Genomic DNA, 26,246 nt, shown 5'->3' with positions numbered 1-26,246 from the left:
GACCCACTATGGTGTTATAAGGGGTCGTATGTTGTCCCCAGGGGTCATATGGTGTCCCATGACCCCTTAGGACACAATATCAACCATAATGACACAATTTGGTGTCTTAAGGGGTCATATGATGTCCTAAGGGGTTTTAGGACACAATATGACCCCTTAGGACACCATATGACTCATAACGACCCAATATGGTATCATAAGGGGTCGTATGTTGTCCTTAGAGGTCATATGGTGTCCATGACCCCTTAGCACACCATATGACCCATAACAATATAAGTTGGTGTCTTAAGGGGTCATATGCTATCCTAAGGGGTCGTAGGACACAATATGACCCCTTAGGACACCATATGACCCATAACGACCCAATATGGTGTCTTAAGGGGTCATATGGTGTCCTAATGGGTCGTAGGACACAATATGACCCTCGAGGACACCATAGGACCCATAACGACCCAATATAGTGTCATAAGGGGTCATATGTTGACCTTAGGGGTTATATGGTGTGCCATGACCACTTAGGACACAATATGACCCATAATGACACAATTTGGTGTCTTACGGGGTCATATGGTGTCCTAAGGGGTTGTAGGCCACAATATGACCCCTATGGACACCATATGAATCACAATGACCCAATATGGTACCATAAGGGTCGTATGTTTTCCTTAGGGGTCAAATGGTTTCCCATAACCTCTTAGGACGCCATATAACCCATAATGACATAATTTGGTGTCTTAAGGGATCATATGGTGTCCTAAGGGGTCGTAGGACACAATATGATCCCTTAGGACACCACAAGACCCATAATGACCCAATATGGTGTCTTAAGGGATCATATGGTGTCCTAATGGGTCGTAGGACACAATATGACCCCTTAGGACACCATAGGACCCATAACAACCCAATATTGTGTCCTAAGGGGTCGTATATTGTCCTTATGGTTCATATGGGTGTCCCATGACCCATTAGGATACCATATGACCCCTAACAACGCAAATTGGTGTCTTAAGGGGTCATATGGTGTCCTAAGGGGTCGTAAGACACAATATGACCCCTTAGGACACCATAGAACCCATAATGACCCAATATGGTTTCATAAGGGGTCTTATGTTGTCCTTAGGGGTCATACGGTGTCCCATGACCCCTTAGGACACAATATGATCCATAACGACACAATTTGGTGTCTTAAGGGGTCATATGGTTTCCTAAGGGGTTGTAGAACACAATGTGACCCCTTAGGACACCATAGGACCCATAACAACCCAATATGGTGTCTTAAGGGATCATATGGTGTCCTAAGGGGTCGTAGGACACAATATGATCCCTTAGGACACTATAGGACCCATAACGACCCAATATGGTGTCTTAAGGGGTCATATGGTGTACTAAGGGGTTGTAGGGCACAATATGACCCCTTAGGACACCATATGACGCCTAACGACACCATACAATGTCATAAGGGGTCATATGACCCATAACGACACCGTATAGAGTCGTAAAGGGTCATATTGTGTCCTAAGGGGTCATATGACACAATATGACCCCTTAGAATACAATATGACCCATAATGACACAATTTGGTCTTAAGGGGTTATATGGTGTCCTAAGGGGTTGTAGGACACAATATGACCCCTTAGGACACCATAGGACCCATAATCTCTCTCTATCTCCCTTCCCTCTCCCCATCTCTCCCCCCCTTAACCCTCTCTCTCTCTCTCTCTCTCTCTCTCTCTCCCTCTCCCTAATATCATATACTAATTTATTTATAAATTAATATATTAATATATTAATAAACAATAGATTAATTATGTGCAAATCTAGTTAGTGAATTTACTTATTAAAATTGGATATCTGATTGTACCGGATATCTAATTTTTGTTGTACAAATTTCAAATTTTGGCTTGGGAATTCTTTGGGATTTGGCTTGGAAGTGACAAGCCTGGAAAGTCAACTGAAAAAATGTGTTTTTCAATATTCCTTGATTTTCCAAACTTTACACTGGTGGCTGACGACTTTTTTTGTAGCCAAAAATGATAAAACGAAAAGGGTTTTTTATGGACGTTCTCATCTTTCCAAAAATATAAGGCTTGTCTTATTTTGACTTTAATAAATAATAATTATTTATTTTCCAATTGAAATCTGACAATAATCATGATTGATAGACTGGTTGAAAAAAACTCATAACTTTCAAATGGTATAATATTTTTTGAATCCGAAACATGCATCACATCCTATGATTTGTCTACTATAGGGAAAAATTAAAAAAAAATAAAAATTCATAAGGTTTTGACCAAGTTAAGGTGGTCAGACGTAGGAGTTTTTGAATTTCTGAAAAGCTGTAGTAAAAAAATCATAAATAATTATTTCCTTTCTAAAAAATTATAAAAAAAATATGTGTCACATCCAGACGTGAGTCTAATACTTATATTATAAATATTATAAAAAAATATTATGATTTGATTGTGATTAGGGTGGTCAGACATACGTCTACTTCTAATCTTTTTCCTGGAATTTTAGTACCACTGCATTGAAATTTGAAATTTTCATCAAATAGGATTTTTTTTTCAAAAAACAACTAGTATCTTAGAAATTACATTCAATTTTCTATAGATTCTCTTCTTACATATTTTAAAAATAATGCTCACAACTTATTCAAATTTTCATGTCAAGTTGCATAACTTGTTGGCATTCTACACTCTTATGAGAATAGTTGATGTTGTCATTGATGACAAGCAACTGGAAAACATTTGTCAACCCACCGACAGTTACTGACACCAGCAATAGACTTCTACATACATCGACAATAGCAATAATGCACACCGACACTCAGGCTGACATGGAATAAACTTTTTTTTTTGTTTTATATTGTAATTATCTTTTGTAAAAGCCAACATGGCATATTGTAAAAGACTCATATATATGCATGAAATCTTATAGATCATTTTGTAGAAGAAGAAAAAAAGGAGAGAGAGGAGATGATAAAAAAAAAGGTTAGATGATATTATGATATAGTTGATAGCGAAGGTTTTGGTAATAGACTGAGCTTAAACCGGTACTGAACCTAGCATAGTTGATGCTAATCTAAAGTAGTACATTGTATTGGATTTTGATAATCCATTTTCTAAGTCAGTGAGACTTTTGTTTTGTGATTGAGCAGTGAGCTCTAGGCTGTTAGCCTTCCTACATGTGCAGGCCCCTCATTGTAAGTAATATTTATTCATTGGCTAGTGAGGGAATATTGTGGATCACAAATCCCACCGAGGTTTTTCCCACACCGGGTTTCCTCATTAAATATCTTATGTTATGGTTTGTTCTCTATGCTGTCTCTGTTATTCTTATTTGCTATATTAATTCTTATTTATCGGTACACTGTTTTGGGATACAAAGTTCTCAATAAGTTTAAATATTCTGCTAACCGGTTAGACACTGATTCACCCCCCCTCTCAGTGTCTTTGGGATTATCATTGATTCTAACAATTGGTATCAGAGCTTGGTCCTCTATTTTCAAAAGCCTAATAGCTTGAGGAAGATTCTGAAACCGGTACAGATGGATAACTTAAGAGAACAATTGGAAGGAGCTCTTGTAGACTATGATGCAGAGAAATTAAAGAATATCAAACTTGAAGCTGATCCGAGGATTGCAAAGGAATTCATTAAAGGGCTTCAGGAGAACCTTGTTATAACACAAAATAAAAGAAAAGAACTTCATGAGAAGATGCAGAAAGATGACAGATGTGTGTGAATGGTTAAAATATGAACTCATTGATAATTTGAAGAAGATTAAAGGAGATAAGAAAGGGACATTTTGATTTGAAAATCTTTTGGTATATTTGATGTTGTATTTCACTAAGGAAATCCCCGGTACAGGACCTAAAGACTTTGGATATGATATACCGGTAGGAAAATAATTACAGGAAGCTTTTACTAGCATCTGAACTGCAAAGGACAACAACATAATTGAATATTTCAAAACCTTCTAGGCCAAAATGAAAACTAGATAAAGACTACCACAGAGTGTAGTGGATAAGTATGACAAAGAAATCTGTTTTGTTATCAAGAGAGATGAGACATGGATGGAAGCTGTACTCCCTAGGGCTGTATGGGTAGCTGAAATGGGATATGAGGTAGATCTTAACATTCTTGAGACATATGCTAAAGCATTACTAGATGCATCAAGAGAACCATTAGAACAAGTTTTTGGTAGTGCTGAAACTATTGAAAGTGTTGTAAGAACATTGAAGCAAAGGTAGAAAAGAGAAAAATACATTAGAGATTCTTCGAATAAAGTAAAGGAAATCAAGGAAAATGTCATGAACTTTACTGGGATATCGGCTAGTGAGCTTGAAGGACTGCATCTAGAGGCACACATTTCACCGGTTGGCACATCTTTTGGAACCGACAGTGACAAGGCAATAGAGTTTAAAAGAGTAGAAAGGAGGAAGAGAAAACCTTCACCGGTATCCTCTCCTTCACCCAAGAGAACAAGGACTTTAAGAAAGAAACAACAGGCAGTAAGGGGACCACTAAATAAATTAACACCAAAGAAGAAACAACAACCTGTTACCCCTTCTTTAAATGATTTACTAAATGAAATAACTGATGATGGCAATTTGGCCAATGTACACCAATTGTATAACACATTTAATGATTTAGATAGGGAAAGCATTGAGAACAGTATTATTTTACATCTGGACATATACAAAAAGGTTTTGATTGAAGTTGTGGATGACTTACCCAATGATTTGTATAGGATATTGGAAGCTAAAAGGATTGCAGTAATGGAATTGGATAAGAAACTAAAAGTTGAGAAACTTATAGCTGTACATCCTATAAATTCAAAAGAAGAAATTGATGAATTAATCTCTGAGGCTATCCGATCTATTTTTGCCAGTGGACACTGACAAGTAAGTTTAATGGCAAGAAGAGTAAAAGAAATTGCAGATGAAACTGCTGATAATTGGGATATATTCTTTGTGGAGAAGGAAAAACAAGAGGAAATGAACTAGCCAAAGAAAATATTTAAAGTGTATCAAAAGGATAAGAACAAGGGAAAAGGGAAAGTTGGTGGTATTCCAAACATCAAAATCACTGACAATTTATTGCCACCTTTGGATACTGCACCGATACATATTGATGATCCACCGGTTATTAACACTAAAGGTGTCACACACGATGATACTAATCCTGAATCTGAGATACTATTCACCATGAATGTGGATACTCAGTAAGTGAATATTGTTGTAGATAAGGACATTGCAGAGGTTAAAGAAGACAATGTTGACTATGGCAACATGGATGAGAAACTGGTAGAGACTGTTGAGGTTGAGATCCCAACCCAAACAGAGAAATCATTAGATACTGAGAAACCTACTGAAGAAACAAATGTTGAGATACCGACAAAACTTGCTGAGAAACCTACAGAGGTAGAGGTACATACTGAGACATCAAAACATTATGAGAAACCCTTGCTAGTTGAGATACATACATAGATTGATCCACTGGAGGTAAACACAAGTAAAATGGTTACAACTGATGGAAGCATAGAGGTAATAAAGGAAATTGGTGAGACTTTTAGCACTTCAAGTGAATTCAAACCTACAAATGTTACAGAGGTACTCTTGGATTCAATCAAAAAGATAATAGATTGCAATGCTTTGGCCTACAAGGAAATTGATAACACTGTACCTATTCTTAAATTGATTGCACCTAATTGTAACATAGATCACATTAAGGATTCTTTAGGCAAATTAGACACATTGTCCAAATTTATTGTTGATAATGTAATAATGGTAGATAAAGTAAATGAGGACACAATAAAGGACAGAGTTGAAAAGGAAAAGAACAAATTCTTTGATGACACCATAAAGAAGTGCACTGAACACCTGAATACATTATTGCCGACATTGAACTCTACTATTCTGGAGTACAAAGAGCTATACAGGGAAACATGCAAACCTAACCTTTTGACAATGGACATAGACAAGGAGGTCAGTAAAACACAAAAGGAAATTGATGACATAGCGGATAACATAATTGGTTCATTTGGTCACATATCAGTTTTTGAGCAAGAATTGGCAGGATTTGAAGAAAAAATAGAGAAACTTGAAAAAGAAAAGGAAAGGATAAGGTCTAATTCCAGAGAGCTTAAAAATAAGCTTGGTCCTAAGTTGGACAATATTATTTCCCAGAGTATAGAAATATCTAAGGCATTACTTCAAGGAGAACGATCATCGGAAGATCACATGCTTTATCTCATCGGCACGATCCAACAAACTGAGGCAACTTTGAAGGACAACAAAAGGTTTATGCAGAGTTTGAATTTGGTTTTGGTAGATATCTTTCAGATTGTAACCAACCGGTTATAGACTTTGAGGTAAACTTTTGCACTCATTTGACTATTTTTGACAACCTTTGTCACTAAAGTCAAAGGGGGAGTAGTGGAGAGAAAAGCAAATCTTCAGAGGAGATCATTTGCTCAAGGGGAGCACATCTTTTTGGAAACTTTTTGGACTTCAATTTTTGGAACAGTTTTTGGATTTTTCTCATGAGTGTTGCCATCAATGCCAAAGGGGGAGATTGTTGGCATTCTACACTCTTATGAGAATAGTTGATGTTGTCATTGATGGCAAGAAACTGGCAAACAATTGTCAACCCATCGATAGTTACCGGCACCGACAATAGACTTCTACATACACCGACAGGCACCTCACTGGCAGCAGCAATAATGCAAAGCGACACTCAGGCCGACATCGAATAAACTTTGTTTATTGTTTTATATTGTAATTATCTTTTGTAAAAGCCGACATGGCATATTGTAAAAGACTCATATATATGCAGGAGATCTTATAGGTCATTTTGTAGAAGAAGAAAAAAAGGAGAGAGAGGAGATGATAAAAAAAGAAGGTTAGATGATATTATGATATAGTTGATAGTGAAGGTTTTGGTAATAGACTAAGCTTAAACCGTTACTGAACCTAGCATAGTTGATGCTGATCTAAAGTAGTACATTGTATTGGATTTTGATAATCCATTTTGTAAGTCAGTGAGACTTCTGCTTTATGATTGAGCAGTGAGCTCCAGGCTGCTAGCCTTCCTGCATACGTAGGCCCCTCATTGTAAGTAATATTTATTCATTGACCAGTGAGTGAATATTGTGGGTCACAAATCCCACTGAGATTTTTCCCACACTGGGTTTCCTCGTTAAATATCTTATGTTATGGTTTGTTATCTATGTTGTCTCTGTTATTCTTATTTGCTGCATTAATTCTTATTTATCGGTACACTGTTTTGGGATACAAAGTTCTTAATAAGTTTAAATATTCTGCCAACTAGTTAGACATTGATTCACCCCCCCTCTCAGTGTCTTTGGGACTGTCATTGATTCTAACATAACTCTGATTTTCTAAAATTTCATTGCCACTTAAGGGCCTGTTTTGGCGCACCATGATCTTGCACATACCCATGTCTCTTCACAGGTGGACAGATGCAGATCAGCAAAAAGATTATGGGAGAGATTGAAGAATCTCTATGGAAATGAGCCCACTACTGCAGAATGGGCTTGTGATGATAGGATGAGAAATGCATCTCATGTATCTGAAAATGATGAAGGTAGATCTACTAGCAACCGCAACATTGATGAAGAAGGGACCCACCTCTTCATGGCTCAAGAATCAGAAGATGAGAGGCACGCATCTGAGAATGATCATGCAGATCACCCCTACCGGAAAGATGTGTTTGGCAATGATTGTGAAGGAGAAGAAGAAGATGAAGCAAAAGTTGATCTTGAAAGTGAGCTTGTGAATGCACTTGAAGAACTCAATAGAGTAAGAAAGGAATACAAGCTATTCAATAATGCTGCTATGGTGGAGCAGAACCAGTTGATGAAATGCCTTGAAGAATCTAAGAAATGTATCTCAGAGTTGAAGCCTCAACAAGGAGACACCAAGGAGTGCTAGTGCAGTGATCTAGCCTTTGAGCTAGAAGTAAAAGATAAAGAATATCAACAACTGCTTGGAGAAATGGAGGTTATTCGAAATGAACTTGAGAATTTTCAGGATGAGCTCAAGGTATGAATCTGGTTTTATAGCAGCAGTAATGCCTTGGACAAAATGTTGAAAAAGCAAAAGCATTGCAAGGACACTGACGGTTTAGGAAGTGGTGTTGGTGAATGCTCCACCAACAAGAATGTCCCCCCACAATGACATTATGTTTGTCTCCTCAAATGGAAATGAAAAGGGTCATACCTTCATGGTTAGAAATTCTCCAAGAAAGAAGATTGATTTGACTACAACCGGTGAGGACATGAAGAAAAAGACCAGTGCTACAAGGATGAACAATGCAGATCCAAAAGGAAAAGGGAAGTTGAGAGAAGACAACTTCACCAAAAGAAATAACATGAGAAGACAATGCAGAAGATCTCCTCCCTGTAGAAGACAAGGAAATGCTACTGCCCACAAGATAAAGCATGTATGGGAAAAGGAGAGAATGGATGGAAGAGCTGCAAAGTGTGGACAAACCAAGATTCATCCCCAGAGAACCAGAAATGGAGATACTAAATTGGTAAGATCTCCTCAAGCATGGAAAAACAAATTTGTAAGCAATGTGCCCCGTCTCTTCAGTTACTGTTTTGCAAGCAAAGAATACGACGATAGGGCAGATGAATGCAAACTGAAGTCTAGGAATAGACAATATGTTCTTCCTAGAAACAATAATGTCATCTGTTGGAGGTGTAATGGCTTTGGCCATAAAAGTCATAACTGTAGAAGGATGAACTTGCAGTCACCTAACTACCGGTGTAGTAGCTATTCTTGACATAGAAATGGATATAGAGCATATGAGAGACAAAATGTTGCATGGAACAAAAGTAGAAGATGTTTTGTTCCTATAAGATCAAGTGGTCCACCGTTTCCAGTAGCAGGATACAATGGGATGACTAGAAGAAGATGGTCTAACTGGCATGTTAAAAGATTCTCCAATCATGAGATTGGCATGGATGTTGTGTGCTACTATAGAACTACTTCCGATTATGTAGCAATGTTTAGAAATGAAAAGACCCACTAGCAGAAGAAGGAAAGACCTGCTCCCAAGTCTAAAAATGTGAAGAAGAATGAGACCATGTAGGTATGGAGGAAGAAGAAAGAGGATGCAACCATGGACTGACACTGTGAATTCAATGTGTAGGTGATATCTCCTAAAGCCTAAAGGAGATGCATGACCTCAGAGGGAGTAGCATATTAACTAGATCATTCACCACCTCATTGAAGAAGGACAATTGGAAGAACAAGATGTTGTCAGTATAAAGGATGAAAATGAGAAGATAAGTTCGTGTAGTGGCTTCCTTGGCTACACACCTATAGATCAATGTTGAATCACTATTGCATGTGTCAATGGATGGAGATTAACAATTGAAATCAGATATATAGTGACACAAAATGTCAGGAGCCACAGGAAGGTGCTCTGGTAGTGATGATGGACCGGTACAGGAAAACGGTATGTGCAGAATGTTATCGACATAAATGCTAATAGGTACTTGCAGGTTATGTAAGACAATGAGGTTGGAGATAATTGCATTAGCCCCGATAACATGGAATGGGAAGTTATGTCTTAGGTGGCATTGATGAAGACTTGAATGACATATGTTGGCTTGGCTGTTGATCATGCAGACATACATGTTTTTTGGCTAACTGATTTGATTCATGGCATGATGATGATATTGTATGGTATTATGAAGATCCAGGATCATGTCATAGGTTGTGGTGGATATAATAGAAGTGAAAGATCATTAGATGATCACATACGCAAAACTCAACCGGTATATAGTGAAGTTTAGAGCTTTAGTTTTGTCTCTGACCGACAGTGTGGACCTGAGATGTATGACTCAGGGGGTGTTGACAGTCATGCTTTCTAATTGTTATTAGACCTCCTTGACATAGGGGGAGTGCATGTGTCTATGGCTGTACCGACATGATTGAGTCAAACAATTGGTATCAGGGGTTGTGAAATATTTCAATGTTTATCCAATTGAAATCATAACTATATCACTGGAAGAGTTGTCTGCAAAAAGGGAGAGTTACCTACACAGGAGAACATGTATTTGGTATTGAAAGAGACACAATTGGTATCAGTGTTAGCCTCAACACTTGGTATCAACATTTTGAGGTCAGAATGGCTTCTGTATATCAAGGGGAGATAATGCAGTCCGACCAGCAGGTAAGCAACATTCACTGACACATGGGTCTTCAATTTGTTTCAGACTTGTATATGCATGTGTTTCTGGTTTGCATAAACACTTGTTGTTGAGCAATTGGTGTTAATTGATGGTTGAGTCCTCCATCTCAAGAGCTACAACTTGAGAAATTAGACCAAATGGTATCAAAGTGGAGATGCACCCAGTAAAGAGAAAAAGGGGAGAAAAATATCTGAAAGTGACTGGTAAATACAAGGAGGTGAGAGACCTTGACAGTGCCCTTTGCCATTGTTGTCAAAGGGGAAGAAAGACTCGGTAGTATGTCGGATACTACATGTGTTGATATCAATGCCAAAGGGGGAGATTGTTGGAAGTGTTGTCATTGATGTCAACCGATGTAGAAGGGATACCAATATAAGGGATGTATGTGCTGCACTGTCACCTTAATATAACCTTGTGTTGTAGTGCACCAGTAAGGTAAGATAAGGGATATAATGTCATTCAGCAGAATGACCTTTGAAGTCACCAGTATACAAGTTAGTGTTTGGCTTGTGTGGAAGAGATGGGAAGGTTACCAGTACAGTCTATCATCAGTAAGGAGAAGATGTCAATTGGTAACTGATGTGTTGACACGGAGATGATAAACTAACCAGGTGAGTGGTTGACAACCGACAAACTTATGACCAGTGTACAACTAGGATGAGCGAGGTGATTGAGTTGTTGTTTGTGATGAAGAGGCCGAATGTTACCAAGATCACATCAATGTTGGTGAAGAAGGATGTGTAGGAATCACACCAGATAAAAATGCAGTCATCATGTGAAGAGATGATTGACTGTAAATAGAGGCTCACACCGGATCTACCGGTGAATCAAAGGGATGCCTCAAGTGCATGAAATCAGGGATATGCACTAGACTAGCATAGAAGGCATGATAAGCCACCAGGATAGAAAAAGAAGAGTAAAGGCGTGATGGGTTTGTCACCTTGACAAACCAGCTGAGATAATGTTTAGTCTGATGATGAAGAGGGCAAAGTGGAGCAACTACAGAGAGAGAGTGCAACTGGTATGCAGATGCCTTAGATGGAATCAATTGAAGGTTGATGAAATGGTATCATCGAGATGGCTATTGGTAAGCATGAGAACCGATAAGGAAGTAGAGAGGCTAAGTGATGTGCTCCTACCTGATGAGAATGTACATAAGAGATGTTTGGTTGATTGTCTCCAGTGCTCGGAAACATATGACAAAAAACAAAGAGATTTTTTTGATACAATGACTGATCAACCCACTATTGGTTAGGTTTCGATAGAATATAATAAGGAGTATGTTGTAGAAGGAATTGGCAATTTCACCATTCCTCTTTGGATGAGAAGATGTACTCACCTAAAAGGTGCTCTATGTTCTAGGTTTGATGAAAAATCTCTTGTCTGTTAGTCAACTTTTGAATCACAACCGTATTTCAATCTCTTGTCTGTAGTTTAATTTAAATTCTTATTTCAAGTTTCTTTCTCTTAACATCAAATGGGCCTCAATTCAATCATACCTATACCAATTGCACAATAGATTGTGGGAGGAGATGAGTAGCTTCATACAGTAATTCATGTACGTTTGTATAAAGTGTTTAAATTTAAAAAATTATTTTGTAGTTTTATAAATTAAAATGAATCAAATCAAATTTAAATCATGTGTATTTGTACATATAAATGTTTTAATTAAAATCTAATTTAAAGTTCCCTTCTCTTGTAAAAAGGGACATGACTCAATATAGTTCATGTGAATTGAAGATAACTCTTGATGTTAGGATGATAGGACTTAGATAGATATATTTCACTATTTTACATGAACTATGATCTCTACTTTTTTAATTGTGCTACCTAATTTATGACTCTAGAGACATATTTTAGTACAAATTTGATTGGCTTTATTTCAGTTTTAGTTGTTTACACTAGCACAGTTCATTTCAATATTTCCTGGAATATTTTATGTTTTATAAATCCATTGTGCTCCATGTTCTAGGTTTGATGAATGCATTGCTGCATAAGATTAGATGTTGACTTAAATAAATCATTGTTTGGTATTTTTATTTGTTCTAGAGTTTGTCCCTTTATTGTTAGCAATAATTTTGGGACAAACAAAACTCCATGTACGATAGTGTGTGTAAAGATAAAGAACTAACTTACAAGATGATAAAAAAAATTATTATTCCGAATGCTTCACAAGTCAACTTACAAGATGATAAAAAAAATTAGTATTCCGAATGCTTCACAAGTCAACTTACAAAATGATATTTTATAAAATTCGTGACGAGAAAAAAGTGGATGTAGTTTGCGCAATAACCTTGGACCAGTTGCCACCCATTTATTATGAGAATATGAAATAGTGTTAAGCATGTTGTCATAGAGAAGAAATTATACCATCCATTGTGAAATGATAACATCCACATGTTGGGTTAGTAAGTCTAACTCCTCAAATTTTCCCTTGAAAATTGTGATGACTACACATCCAATTTGATAAATTGGTATTATATATATCCATCTTCCACACAATTGATATGATAGTTTTCTTTAACAATCCCCATTGACATGTGAATAATGTGAGAGCATTTTCCTATAGAAAATGGAATGGGCATGCATTGTATCAACTATCAATCAAAATGTGAATTTATTGGCCTACAAAATCAACATTCATTTATTTCATCTATTGACTATTTAAAAGATCTATTAGATAGAAAGAAAGAGATTACATGATTAAATTGATACATAGATTTTGAGATCTTTGTATTGGTGAGAAAATTTTCTTCACTTACTCTTTTTCAAGCCTAGACAATGTTTAACTACAAACCTTGTATACTATGATGCAATTTCTGTAGAATCCACAATGGCCTCGACAATGTCAATAGAATCCTAATGATTGTAAGGAAGTAGAAAATAAAAAAGGGCAAAATTTAGAAAATGATATATATATATATATATATATAAAATAATTAAATCTAGTGATAAGGGATTTGTAAGGCACCCGACTAAAGTAAAATTAAAACTATCTTTCTTTTAATAATTCAACATATCCAAGAAGTTTCTTGACAAATAGGGGGTATGAGGATAAGGCCAATTGCCATTTCTATTATGTGAAAAAGGATACTAGCAAGCCCTTTGAATCCATATATAGAACTGACTCACTAAAAAAGACCCACACGACTCAAATTTTGAAAACGAAAGATTATATTATCCATGGAATAACAGCATAACCATGAGATGATTGGTATGAGATCATTTTTTCTAAATTATCACAATAACCTTATCTTATATCTTGAAACCATCAAAAGAACCCAAGGTCTTGAATATGAGATTTGGAAAGTTATTATACAACTTCTAATTTTACAATGATGGATCCAGACTTCATGAATGTCCATCTATATAACATTAGAGCATTATGGTCAATTCTAGTTAAATCGTGTCTCAATAAATTTTAAAAGTAGGTGTATTGGATGATGGAATTCCAAGGCTAATTAAGGATGCATAGAATGTTATGAAAATAAATACAATAAGTAGTTCAAACACCCACTATTTGTGGAAAGACATTTGGAGGAAAATAAACAAGATCATAGAAAAGAGCACAGTGAATTTCTATTTTTCTCTATCACCTTAAAATAATTGAGAGGAAGAATTTTAAATCTTCAAAATTATACAAGGGATGCAGAAAGGTAGAGCAACAAAGTGAAAGAATTTTTTTAAGTACTTTAAATCAAGGAGCTTTCTGAAAGATAAAATCTAGCCAATACTATAAACTTGTACTGTAAATTTTTTAAAGTTTGGACAACATTTTACTTGGCACATTCTTCTATGTTGTCGTGCATTTTTTTATTGCATTTTCTCTCCTATATTGAAGAATGTGATTCAAAGGATTAAAACCAAATAGATAGGGATGTGAACCTAAATAAATATATTCTTCATGAATGATGACAAAATTTATTGAAAGTACACATGTGATCAACTTTGACAATTGATAATTGTCTTGTGGTAGTACAAGACATTAGTGATGTCACCAATAAGACAACTAGGCCAAGAAAATATGGAGTTGCTTAGACATGGTCTAAGAAAATCCCCAATACCCATTGCCATGTGGAAAAACCATAAACAAGATTTTTCTCAAGATATTTCTCAAAATAGAATTGCAGAATCTCACCATTCTTTATAAAAGTTGTTACATCAAATGAAAAGAATGACTAATTTATAAACCAATACAAAGGAAAAGTTAAGCAAACAGTGCATCTTTCAACTTTAGTCTATTCTATTACTTTTATTTTGTCTTGTAGTTCTTATACCTTATGATTTCTAGTCTTATGATCTCCAAATATTAACATGTGTACAACTTGCATAAAGGTGAAGTACTCATGAAGCTTATCCTAAAGTGAGAGAGTAAATTGAAATTTTATGTAGCACCCCTATTCTTTTGAACTAATATAGACATGTGGCTTAAAAAAAAAATGTAATCCTAGCATAAGCATATTGATACCTAATTGTACCACTGAGTCCTAACCATGTAACCAACTAGGTGAGATGATGTACATATTTGGAAAACCAAGTTGTTTGTTACTTATTCAACACAATCCTCTAAAATTTTAGTTATTTTGTGTAACACAATCCCTTGTGTTTTGATTTGGTCTTTGAAGTATACGAGCAAGTATAATAACACAAAATTCTATAAAAATAAGTTTGTGAATTTAAGAATGTGATAAGTTTAAGATATGAAGATGTTGCAACATATACTATCTACTCTATGTGGAAATAACTTTAGCAAGCATTGCATTGAAAATATTTGCAGTAGCTAGCATCTATTCAATACTAAATAATTCTAATAGGAAAATTATCACAAAAATAATCGAAAGAAAAAAATAAATAAATAAACAAAAATTTTGAACCATCAAATAAATATAAAATTCATTTTACAGTTCAAATATCTCTACATGAAGAAATAAAGAGAGATCTAACAATTGCTAGTACAAAAATTAAAAATGCCATATATGAAAATAGCCATAGATAAAACCATGGAACCAATGCCATTTATTTAATTGATAACAATAGAATTGTTTTTGAATGAAATGAACCATAATAAAAATGATCTAGTTCTAGGAGAATAACTCCAAAGCTATGATAACAACCTACAAAAAATTTCACAAGAGAATTAGATATATCACTAAATAAGATGAAATGTATTGAGATTGAGAACAAATGTGCATAAGCTTTCTTATATAGGCAAGAGCTATAAAGCGAGCACAAATATTAATATAGGTAAATAAATAAATATTAATGAATTTTACCTACTATATAGGAATTCAATATTCCTAAGTAAACTTAAAATTGTGAGTAAATTATATTGACTCCAACACCTCCACTTAAGTGTAACATAGGGAGAAAAATGCAATATGCAATATGATATGATAATGCAATATGGGTCCCAGCTACAAGGCCATGTTAGGTACCCATGTACAATGGAAGTGATGTCTTGCTAATGGAGAAAATGAGAAAACTTCATGGGACAAAACTCATCTCAAAAAAAGAGATATGCAAATAAAAATAAGTGATGGAATGAACAATGAATTGAGGTCTCAACATCAATACCCCATGAGAACTACATCCATCATAAAGATACAAATAATGTCCCCATATAAGAGGGAAAGAGAGAGACTATGCAAACCATCATAATGAATAATCACCTATAAAATGGTAACTATTTGAGCATGATGCCACACATACAAACAATGTGTCTCCCATAAGAAGAAACAAACCGATGTAAAAATGTAGGAATGCCTCCCAATCTAGATATGAATGAGTAGGAAGTTGAAGATGATATCTATAAATTTCTCTTGTCCTTGTCCATATTGATCAAGTCACAATCCAATTAGGTACATGTCTAATCAATGAAGAAACTAACAACATGGAACTAATGTGGAAACCGATTTAGAGAAATGATCCAAAGACGTCATCAAATAGGTATGTCCTCCATCAAATTTGAAAGATAAATCAGGTAGATTGACCTGATGTAGCATTGTAAATTGTAACCTTGTATAATTCACACCTCATATTTGTGCTCTTACTTTAGTGTGTCCTGTCTCCATTCTCCCTAGGTCCATTTTGACCCTTTTTACTCTAGGCTTGATGTCACTTATGTACATGGTTGAGTGGACCCCATCCCAGGTGATGCAGAGCATCTATCACAAACCATAAAACTTTCATTCAAGGGTAGACTTTAAACTTGAATCAAGAGGCATATAAAAAGATCAACCACTCTTCTCAACTCCAAACCAATTTAAAAGGTTATATCACATCCCTACAGACCTTCATTCAATATTTCAGATCATAAAATTTACCATAACATGAGAGAACAAATTCTTATTTGCCATGGAATACCCTAGTTCAGGGTTTCATCCCTTAAAAACTGTTTTCACCAAAATAACCACAAAATATTCAATTCTTAACCAAATAAAGTAAGACAAAAAGAACTGGAAAGTTTATTCAGAGAAATTTCCAACACATATAGCCTTTCTTCATTATGATCCCTCATGTGACCACACCAAATGCTGCAACCGGACTGCTATTGCCTTCACCAGTCTACCTTTCACCATGAAATGTAACAAACAATCATCAATAACTTTTTCAATATGGATTCTAAAGAAAATCTCTTCAGTCATAATTTAGAGTACCGAGTTAAAAATATTCTCTCCAAATTTCAGCCAGATCCAACGGTTAAATCAAAAGTTATGAGTATTTTCCCAAAAATGGGTAACCCTTGGCAAGGTTTTGACAATTATTGAAAAACAAACATATCTTGCCAAATACTCCACAAAAATGCACAAGAAAGCATTCATCTGAAAGATATTTCATCAATATATCATTAAATAACATCTACATATAAAAATTACATCAAATGTGATCCTTCATAAATCTATGACAGTCACAGATTCCTTAAAACCTCATGAAAGTTTGAGGGTTTGATGGATAATCTTTGTCAAATCCCCTCCAAAATGATCTACCTTCTTTATTTTGACCAAACATGGTTTTATAAACCATTTCCAACTCCTTTATAACTACTCCAACCACCTCATAACCAATGGATTTCATTTTTACACTTTTGTTGCACTTTTTGGCAATATTGCAACTTTGCAATTTTTACAATTTTTGACATAAATGACTATAACTCTTACATGGACACTTTTAAAACTTCAATATGGACTAAATAAGATATAATTGAAAAAAATGGCTCATTTATCCTTACATATTATGATTCAATTGACTCAAATAACCTTAATACATTATGAATGACTCAAATACAATAAATTGTTCATATTATGACTTTTGACCTCCTAGTATTCTTGTGTGCTTAGGTGCCTTTGCACCATACTCCCAACCTTGAAAAGTTTCCAAGTCCCTTGGAAACATGGGTACAATGACCTGTAAGAAAAAATTTGAGTGAAAATTTTCACCTTTGTCTTCATCTTTATCTCTTTATGCCTCTTTATGCTGCTGCTTCCTTCTTAAACAATCTCTTTGTGACTCCTACCAATGGAGTTTGTAGTGGCTGCCATCCAAGTGCTTATACCAACCATAAGTCCACCTCTCCATGTTGTATCACATCACAAACAACCTCTATGCCTCACCTATGAGTTCTCCTCTTTTCCCCTCTCTCTAGTCTTTTGGCAATCAATGGACTATTCCATGGCCCTGGACTATCCCTTTGGCCCTTGACAGACCTTCCTTGTCTGCCTTCTTGGATGAGCACCTTGCAACCAAAAACTCATCAGCAGAAACCAAATAACAAATCCTTCATGGCTAGGTCCTAGTGTATATTTCCTCCTTCGATTCTCTATCCACACACTCGAGCTCTTCTAGCTCTGATACCAATTTGATGCAGAGCATCTATCACAAACCATAAAACTTTCATTCAAGGGTAGACTTTAAACTTGAATCAAGAGGCATATAAAAAGATCAACCACTATTCTCAAATCCAAACCAATTTAAAAGGTTATATCACATCCCTACAGACCTTCATTCAATATTTCAAATCATAAAATTTACCATAACATGAGAGAACAAATTCTTATTTGCCATGGAATACCCTAGTTCAGGGTTTCATCCCTTAAAAACGGTTTTCACCAAAATAACCACAAAATATTCAATTCTTAACCAAATAAAGTAAGACAAAAAGAATTGGAAATATTATTCAGATACCTTTCCAACTGATATAGCCTTTCTTCATTATGATCCATCATGTGACCACACCAAATGCTGCAACCGGACTCCTACTACCTTCACTAGTCTGCCTTTCACCATGAACTGTAACAAACAGTCATCAATAAATTTTTCAATATTGGTTCTAAAGAAAATCTCTTTGGTCATAATTTAGAGTACCAAGTTACAAATATTCTCTCCAAATTTCAGCCAGATCCAATTGTTAAATCAAAAGTTATGAGTATTTTCCCAAAAATGGGTAACCTTTGGCAGGGTTTTGACAATAATTGAAAAACAAACATATCTTGCCAAATACTCCACAAAAATGCATAAGAAAAGGATTCATCTGAAAGGTATTTCATCAATATATCATTAAATAACATCTGCATATAAAAATTACATCAAATGTGATCCTCCATAAATCTATGACAGTCACAGATTCCTTAAAACCTCATGACAGTTTGAGGGTTTGATGGATAATCTTTGTCAAATCCCCTCCAAATTGATCTACCTTCTTGATTTCAACCAAACATCTTTACATGGAATTTCATTGAAAAGACTAGCTTCATCCATTTCCATCAAATTTTCCATACCAGAAAAAAAAAATTCATCTCGTACTTGAGTAGATGTTTCTTGAACATCATCAGGTTGATTTTGAACAACAACATATTGTTGCTGACTATGTTTTGTATGATCTTTCATCTTATCATCCCTTTTATGATCATAAAACCTTGATCTAGTCCTCTTATTCCCCATTGCAAAGAATATTTAGATCTTCAAAATTTTGTGCTTTGAACCTAAAAACAACACATGCAAATATGCAAATCTTCAAAATTTAGTGCTTTGAACTAAAAAGGTTAGATATCTAATAAATTTTTGTTGGTTCTTAACAAAAAAAATGTAATTAGTGAAATGTATAAATAACTTTGCATTCTTAAAGTTAACATGTGTAAATTTCATCCATTTAGATCATTTGACTTGAAGTCCAATTTTTATAATTTAGAAAATGAAAAAATAGGGCTCAAGAAATTTAGGAGCATTGATAAAAAGTAAGAAATTAAGTATACTTCAATTAGATACATTTGACTATATGTAATGTACATATGAACGTGATTTAATAACATTAATTGCTTAAAATCACTTAGCTAATATATAGAGAATTTGAGTCAAGTATTAAGAAATAAAATATAATATAATTCAGTACTAAATACTGTTGGATATATGGCCAAGTAATAGTTATTGTCGTATCGCAGTGACAAAAGAATATGGTTAATCTAAAATATATTTAATTTCCAAAAATACATCTAATATTGTAAATTAAGCATAATTGAAAAAATAGTTTCAAATAACATACTTGGAAAGGGTAGATGCCTTCCACAAAAAAATTCAAAATTTTCGCCCCTTTACAAAATTAGAAATATTCGCCCCTTTATAATCTTCCCACTCGCTCCAAAATGCCACTTTATTTGAAAAAAAAAAGGATTATTTGCAAAAATAACTCTTATTATTTTCGCACTTGATTGATTTAGTTTTTTTAATGGAAAAAATATTTCTTTTTTATATGTGGTTCAAGCGATTGGTCGCTTGTACGACCAGTCGCGTCGGCCCTCACAGTTCCGACTGGAACATTTTCGGCGAGAACGTTTCCGGCCAGAACGACTTATGTGCAATGCCAAGTGGTAGCCACATCAACAAAAATGATGATTTTCTCAAACTTGTCACTTCTACAACAAAATTCAATAGGTAAATTAAACTTATTGAAAAAATTAAAAATACCTTTTTTTATAGATCGAAGTCATGATTCTACTCATATAAGTTTTTAAATGTTTTAATTATATTTAATATATAAAAAATTAAAAATACTACAACTAGGCATTCTTTTGTTTGATATGAGTTTGCTTTGAAAAACAAAAATAAATATCAAATCACTTCAAAAAAATTGAAAAAAATAAGGTTCACTAGAAGATAGAGTCTTCTCCAAAAGGGTATTTTTAGTTTTTGGATTATCATAAACTGAATAGACAAATTGTGGTGGGAGACAGAAACTATCAATTTCTGGTGTATTCGACTTCCAAATGCTATTACAAAGAAAATATACATCAAATTTTTTGATATTTTTTTTCATGCACTATATAAATATGTGATCTATAATTGATATCAAAATGGGAAAAAAAAGTTGATTTACATTTACTTTTGAGGTGGGAACCAAACCCCCTGTTTTTCAGCGTTTTTCAGCAATAAAAAAATGGACTTTAAAGCTAAAAAAAACATATAAATTATTGACAAATTATTTTCAAAAAGTAGTAGACTTAAAATTCAACAAATTTTACACATTTCATCATTTTACATCATCTTCAAATTCAAAATGCAAATGACACTTTATGGCAATGAAATTGAACAGTTATTGTTGTGTTAGCCTTTTCCTTTGTCAAAGTGTAACACAAGTTTGTACTTTTACCCTACTACATATTTATATGTAGCCCCAAATTTCAAACATGTTGGTACACATCTTCCTAAGTTGATAATATGGTAATGTACAAATGAAACATGTAGCACTTCACTTGTCAACCCAAGAACGCCATTTTTGAATGAATTTACACAATGTGGATCATATCAATACATAGGAAGACCCAAAGAAAACTTATCACAACCTCCAATGCTGCAGAAAACCCCCAGATCTATAGATCAAGCAAGAGAATAGGCCCAATTGGCCATATAACTACAAATCACCCAAAAAACCAACTCTAGATAATTTGCAGCATCAAAAAGTTCAACCAATATTATGAAAACCAAATAGATAAATTCCATGATCATTCAACAACATCCCCATACACTTATTTCATATTTCCATTCCTAGAACAAGCTAGCACAATTAGACAAATACAGAGTTCTTAACACCTAAAGGACAAAAAACACAATCTGGAGATAGAACATTACCAAACATATGTTGGACATTGCTATTGCTAGGATATGTTGTTGTCATTGATTTCAACATATTTTGGTAGTTGTAGATTGGTTTATTGGGATCATGGTTCAATATATGGTGTATTCCTAGTATCACTACATCTTTTTGTAATGGTTTCTGTGATCCGGAAGCTTAATTAATCATATCATATGATCCGGTTTACAACTTGGTTTTTCTGGTAAGTGCTCTGCAGAGTTCAGTATATTGTGATGTGATCAGACCATGTGTTGTGATTTTGGGAGATTATTTGGAATGTTCTTGTGTATATTCATTTTAGATGGTTCGTGATTTGGTGTTTCGCAAGTTATCTTTCCTTGTGACAATTGTTTGAGTGTTCTTGAGTTTCAGATGTTGATCAATGAAGATTTGATAAGTGGTGTTGGTACAACTATTACAGATGATTATAATTTGCTTGTTGGTGTTTCTTGATTGTGTTCTATTTTTGTTGGTGGTCCACATTGATCCTTATGCGCGTTCTTGATAATTTTTCTGAACTGGTGATATTCTTCATGTTATGTGGTATTCTTGGTGGTGTAGCATGTTGCGGTTGATCTTGGCGTGATTTTTAGTGTTGTTGCATGTTTGGGCATTTGGTTTAGGTCCATGTTATGTCATGTATATCATTATATTGGTCTGGTGGTCAATCTTTGTATTGTGTGATATAATATTGTAATTATAAGATGAGGGTTTAGCTGACCTTGTTGCTAAGGTTGATGATCGGTATATATAGATGATTTAGTCATGTAATTTTAGTATCGGTATTGTATTTGCACTATGAAAGAGTGGTATATGTGGTTCTTGAGAGAATTTATCCTTCGATGTGGTGTATTGAGAAGAGATTGTTGCACAAAAGATAAGTGTGCTTAACCAGAATTGTCATTAGGCATAAGCAGATGCTATATTTGTAGTTCATGTAATTAGGATTATAGTTCGGTCATTATTGTAAGGTAGTGAGCCTTCCCTGAGGGTTGTAGCCTTCTAGGTCATCCTATTTTGAGCAGTGAGCTCTAGGCACCGTTCCTGAATGCATGTGCATTCCCCTTTGTAATATTTACACATACTACTATAGAGTATCATCTTATTGTGGGTAGGTTCCCATCGTGGTTTTTCCCTTAACCATTTTTTCCACATCAAAATCTTGGTGTTGTGTTTTGTGTTATCAATTTCCTTATCTTTGTTGTTACTACAATTTATCAGATTTTCATTTGAGGTTAAGTTTGATAATTGGGTGAAAACTGATTCACTCCCCTTCTCAATTTTCCTTCATTGTTGTTGCCAACAATTGGTATCAAAGCTAGATCCTCTAGAGGAAGCTTGATCACTTGAGGAGATCTGGGATGGCAACTAGAAGTGTTATCTTTAAGAAAGAAAGTCCTAGATTCAATGGAAGTAATTGTGCTATATGGAAGAACTAGATGGAGGTACACTTTAGATTTCTTGGAGAGAATTACTGGAAGATTACAAAGGATGCCTATTCTGTTCCTCAGAATGGACCGGTTACTGCTGCTGAGATCAAGGATGTTGAAATAACATTAGAGATAAGGAAGCATTGTTGAGTTCCCTGATTGATTCTGAGATGACTAATGTTATGGGACTTCAGAGTGCACATGAGATCTGGGAGAAGCCTAAGACCTTCTATGAAGGAGACAAACAAGTCAAAGTTGCTAAGTTGTAGAGCTTGAAAGGGAAGTATGAGATGCTGAAAATGGGAGAAGATGAGAACATAAACTCCTTTATGGATAAGGTGAATGAACTTGTCCTAGGTATCAAATGCTCTGATGGAACCCTTGAAGAAGATAAAATTGTTGCTAAGGTGCTAAGATCATTGTCTCCTTCTTATAAACATGAGATAGCCGCTATTGATGAGATATAGAGTGTGACTATTGTGACAAGAGATATGTTGGTTGGAAAGATTCCTGCATTTGAACTGAGTAAATTTGGTAAATCACATGGAAAGACTGAGACAACATTTAGAGTATCTGTATCTAGAAAGTAGAACTATGACCCTGATGAATGCAAAATATCCAAATATGAAAGAGAGATAAGAGAGATGGAAGAGCAAGAAAGAGAATTGGATGAGCTTGAAGCATTGATTTCTCAGAGACTGCCTAAAGGAGTTGGTAAGTATGATGGTGAATTGCCTCTAAAATTTGTTTCTTGCAATAAGATAGGACATTTTACTTCTAGGTGCCCAAGGAGAATGTCTAAGTATGATAGGCCTGATAAATTTGATAAGCATGATAGAAATGATAGATATGAGAAGAATGAGAAGTATGATAAGTCCTACAAGTCTAACTAGAAGTATAAGCATCAGAAGAACTGTTATTATGCTGTTGAAGAAGGTGTTACAAATGAAGAATCAGAAGGAGATGAAATTGTATTTATTGCTATCAAAGAAGATGGATCGGTACCTATTGATTCCACAAGATGCACTATTGAGGAGAAATATTTAGCTACTAAAGTTGAAGAGAAAGATGAATGGGTGATTAACAACGGTTGTTCACATCATATGATCAGTGATAAAAGAAAATTTATGAATATGGAGAGGTATGACTGTGGAATAGTAATATTTAGCGATGACAAATCCTATGTGATCCATGGTAGAGGTTCTATTTCCTTTGATGGTAAGCATAACACTGATGATGTCTCGTATGTTGAAGGTTTGAAGCATAATCTTTTGACTATTAAACAGATGGTGGAAAAAAGTTATGACTTGTGATTTAAGAATGGAAAATCCAAGATCCTAAATGCCTTTGGTATAGAGATTGCATCAGGAACTAAGACTAAAGGTAATATCTTTCATTTGAATGCTGATGAGAAAATTTGCTTGATTGCTCAGATTGATGAAAGTTGGTTATGGGATAGGAGAATGTATCATGTTAATTTTGACTCAATGATTAAGATCAGTTCTACTCAAATTATTAGATATTTGCCTAAAATTGTTAAGCCTACTAATCCGGTATGTAAGGAATGTCAAATGGGTAAGAAAATAAGAATTTCTTTCAAGAGCAAGCAGTATTCATCTGATGGATTTCTAGATCTTGTGCATACTGACCTATGTGAACCAACTGCAATAAGAAGTGTGTAGGGTGATAGGTATTTCATGTTGCTGATTTATGATAATTTCAGGATGACATGGGTTGCATTTTTGAGGGAGAAATCTGAAGCATTGGACAAATTCAAGATATTCAAAGAAAAGGTTGAGACTGAGACAGGACTAAAGGTGAAATGTCTGAGATCTATCAGAGGAGGAGAATTTTGTTCTGATGAATTTGATTCATTGTGTGAGAAGCATGGAATTAGAAGACAATTATCTACTCCTGGAACCCCACAATAGAATGGAGTTGTTGAAAGGAAGAACAAGACTATCTTGGATGCTGCAAGGACTATGCTGATTGAAGAGAATGTTCTGAAGATATATTGGAGAGAAGCTGTCAGCACTGTTGTTTACATATTCAACCGAGTTCATATAAAAGGTGATACCAGTAAGACTCCCTATGAGATATGGTTTTGTCATGTTCCTACTGTGAGATATTTCAGAATTTTTGGAAGCAAATGTTATATCAAGAGAGATGAGGATATTGGAAAGTTAGATTCAAGAAATGATGAAGGAATTTTCTTGGGATAGTCTACAAAGAGAAAATCCTATCGGTGCTAAAATAAGAGATTGAGAAAGATAGTGGAAAGTGCGAATTTGAAGGTTGATGAGAATTATGGAAAAGAGATCAGAGCATGCAGATATGATGATGATCAAGATGTTGTTTTAACACTAAATCATACTAATTTCATTCATGATAATTTTGTTTAATAATGAAAAACATAACCCTAATCAACCATTTTTTTTTAACAAAAGCTTTAACTTGTGAAATGAATGGAATGAACTACCATGTAAACACCTTTAATTGTTCATTTCATTTCATATACAACTCTATCATTGAATATATTGCCATACTGGATATCTTATATAGCTACCTTGGAAGGACCTTAACTTGAAGGTTTTCAATTAAATATGATGTCTCCATGTTGTTCACGTGTCTTTTCCACAATCTTTGATTTTGAAGGGATTCAAATTAGTGATTTTTAAAATGTTTACAAAAATATTTACATGATTAAAGAGTGTTGTTTTTGATATTGTTCTTATGCAAATTTTTTTTCCTGAGATTTAAAGTCTTTGTAACTCTATCATATAATAAGTTAATAAACGTATTCATCAAATATGTTAGATTTTGTAGGTGTGAGAACCATATAAGAGATAAAGACATTTTAAGAAAAGTAAAGGTGAACAATCTACTAATTATAGATATCACATTTATTAGTAAAATACATGTCCACAATCATGAAAATTTACATTGAGAATGAAATTTGCCTTTTACATTAAGTAAAAAAAAAATCTTAAACAATTACCAATTTGATATTAACTATCTCTAGTATAAAAATATATAAAATCAAAATATTTTTGAGCTTTATACTATTTTCAATTATTAAATTTACTATATATTTATTTTCTATTAAATATGGGAAGACATCTTATGAACTTTGGTATGGTAGAACTCCAACAATGAAATATTTGAAAGTATTTGGAAGAAAATGATATATCTGTAGAGATGAGGATAATCTTGGAAAGTTTGACAGTAGAGAAGATGAAGGTATATTCTTGGGCTAATCAAACAAAGAGAAAAGCATACCGGTGTTACAACAAAAGGCTACACAAGATTGTTGAAAGTGCAAATGTGAGAGTTGATGAAAGTACCTCAAAAGACTTAGAAACAATAGTGGGATGTGAATATGATGAGTCCGGAGAAAACAAAAAGGAAGAAGAAAAAAAAAGTGATTCTGGCATCTACATCCAAAACCTGAAGATATGTTCAGAGG

Source organism: Cryptomeria japonica, chromosome 2 (genome assembly GCF_030272615.1).
Source record: "Cryptomeria japonica chromosome 2, Sugi_1.0, whole genome shotgun sequence".
Taxonomy (NCBI): domain Eukaryota; kingdom Viridiplantae; phylum Streptophyta; class Pinopsida; order Cupressales; family Cupressaceae; genus Cryptomeria; species Cryptomeria japonica.
Note: the sequence above shows the minus strand (reverse complement) of the source record.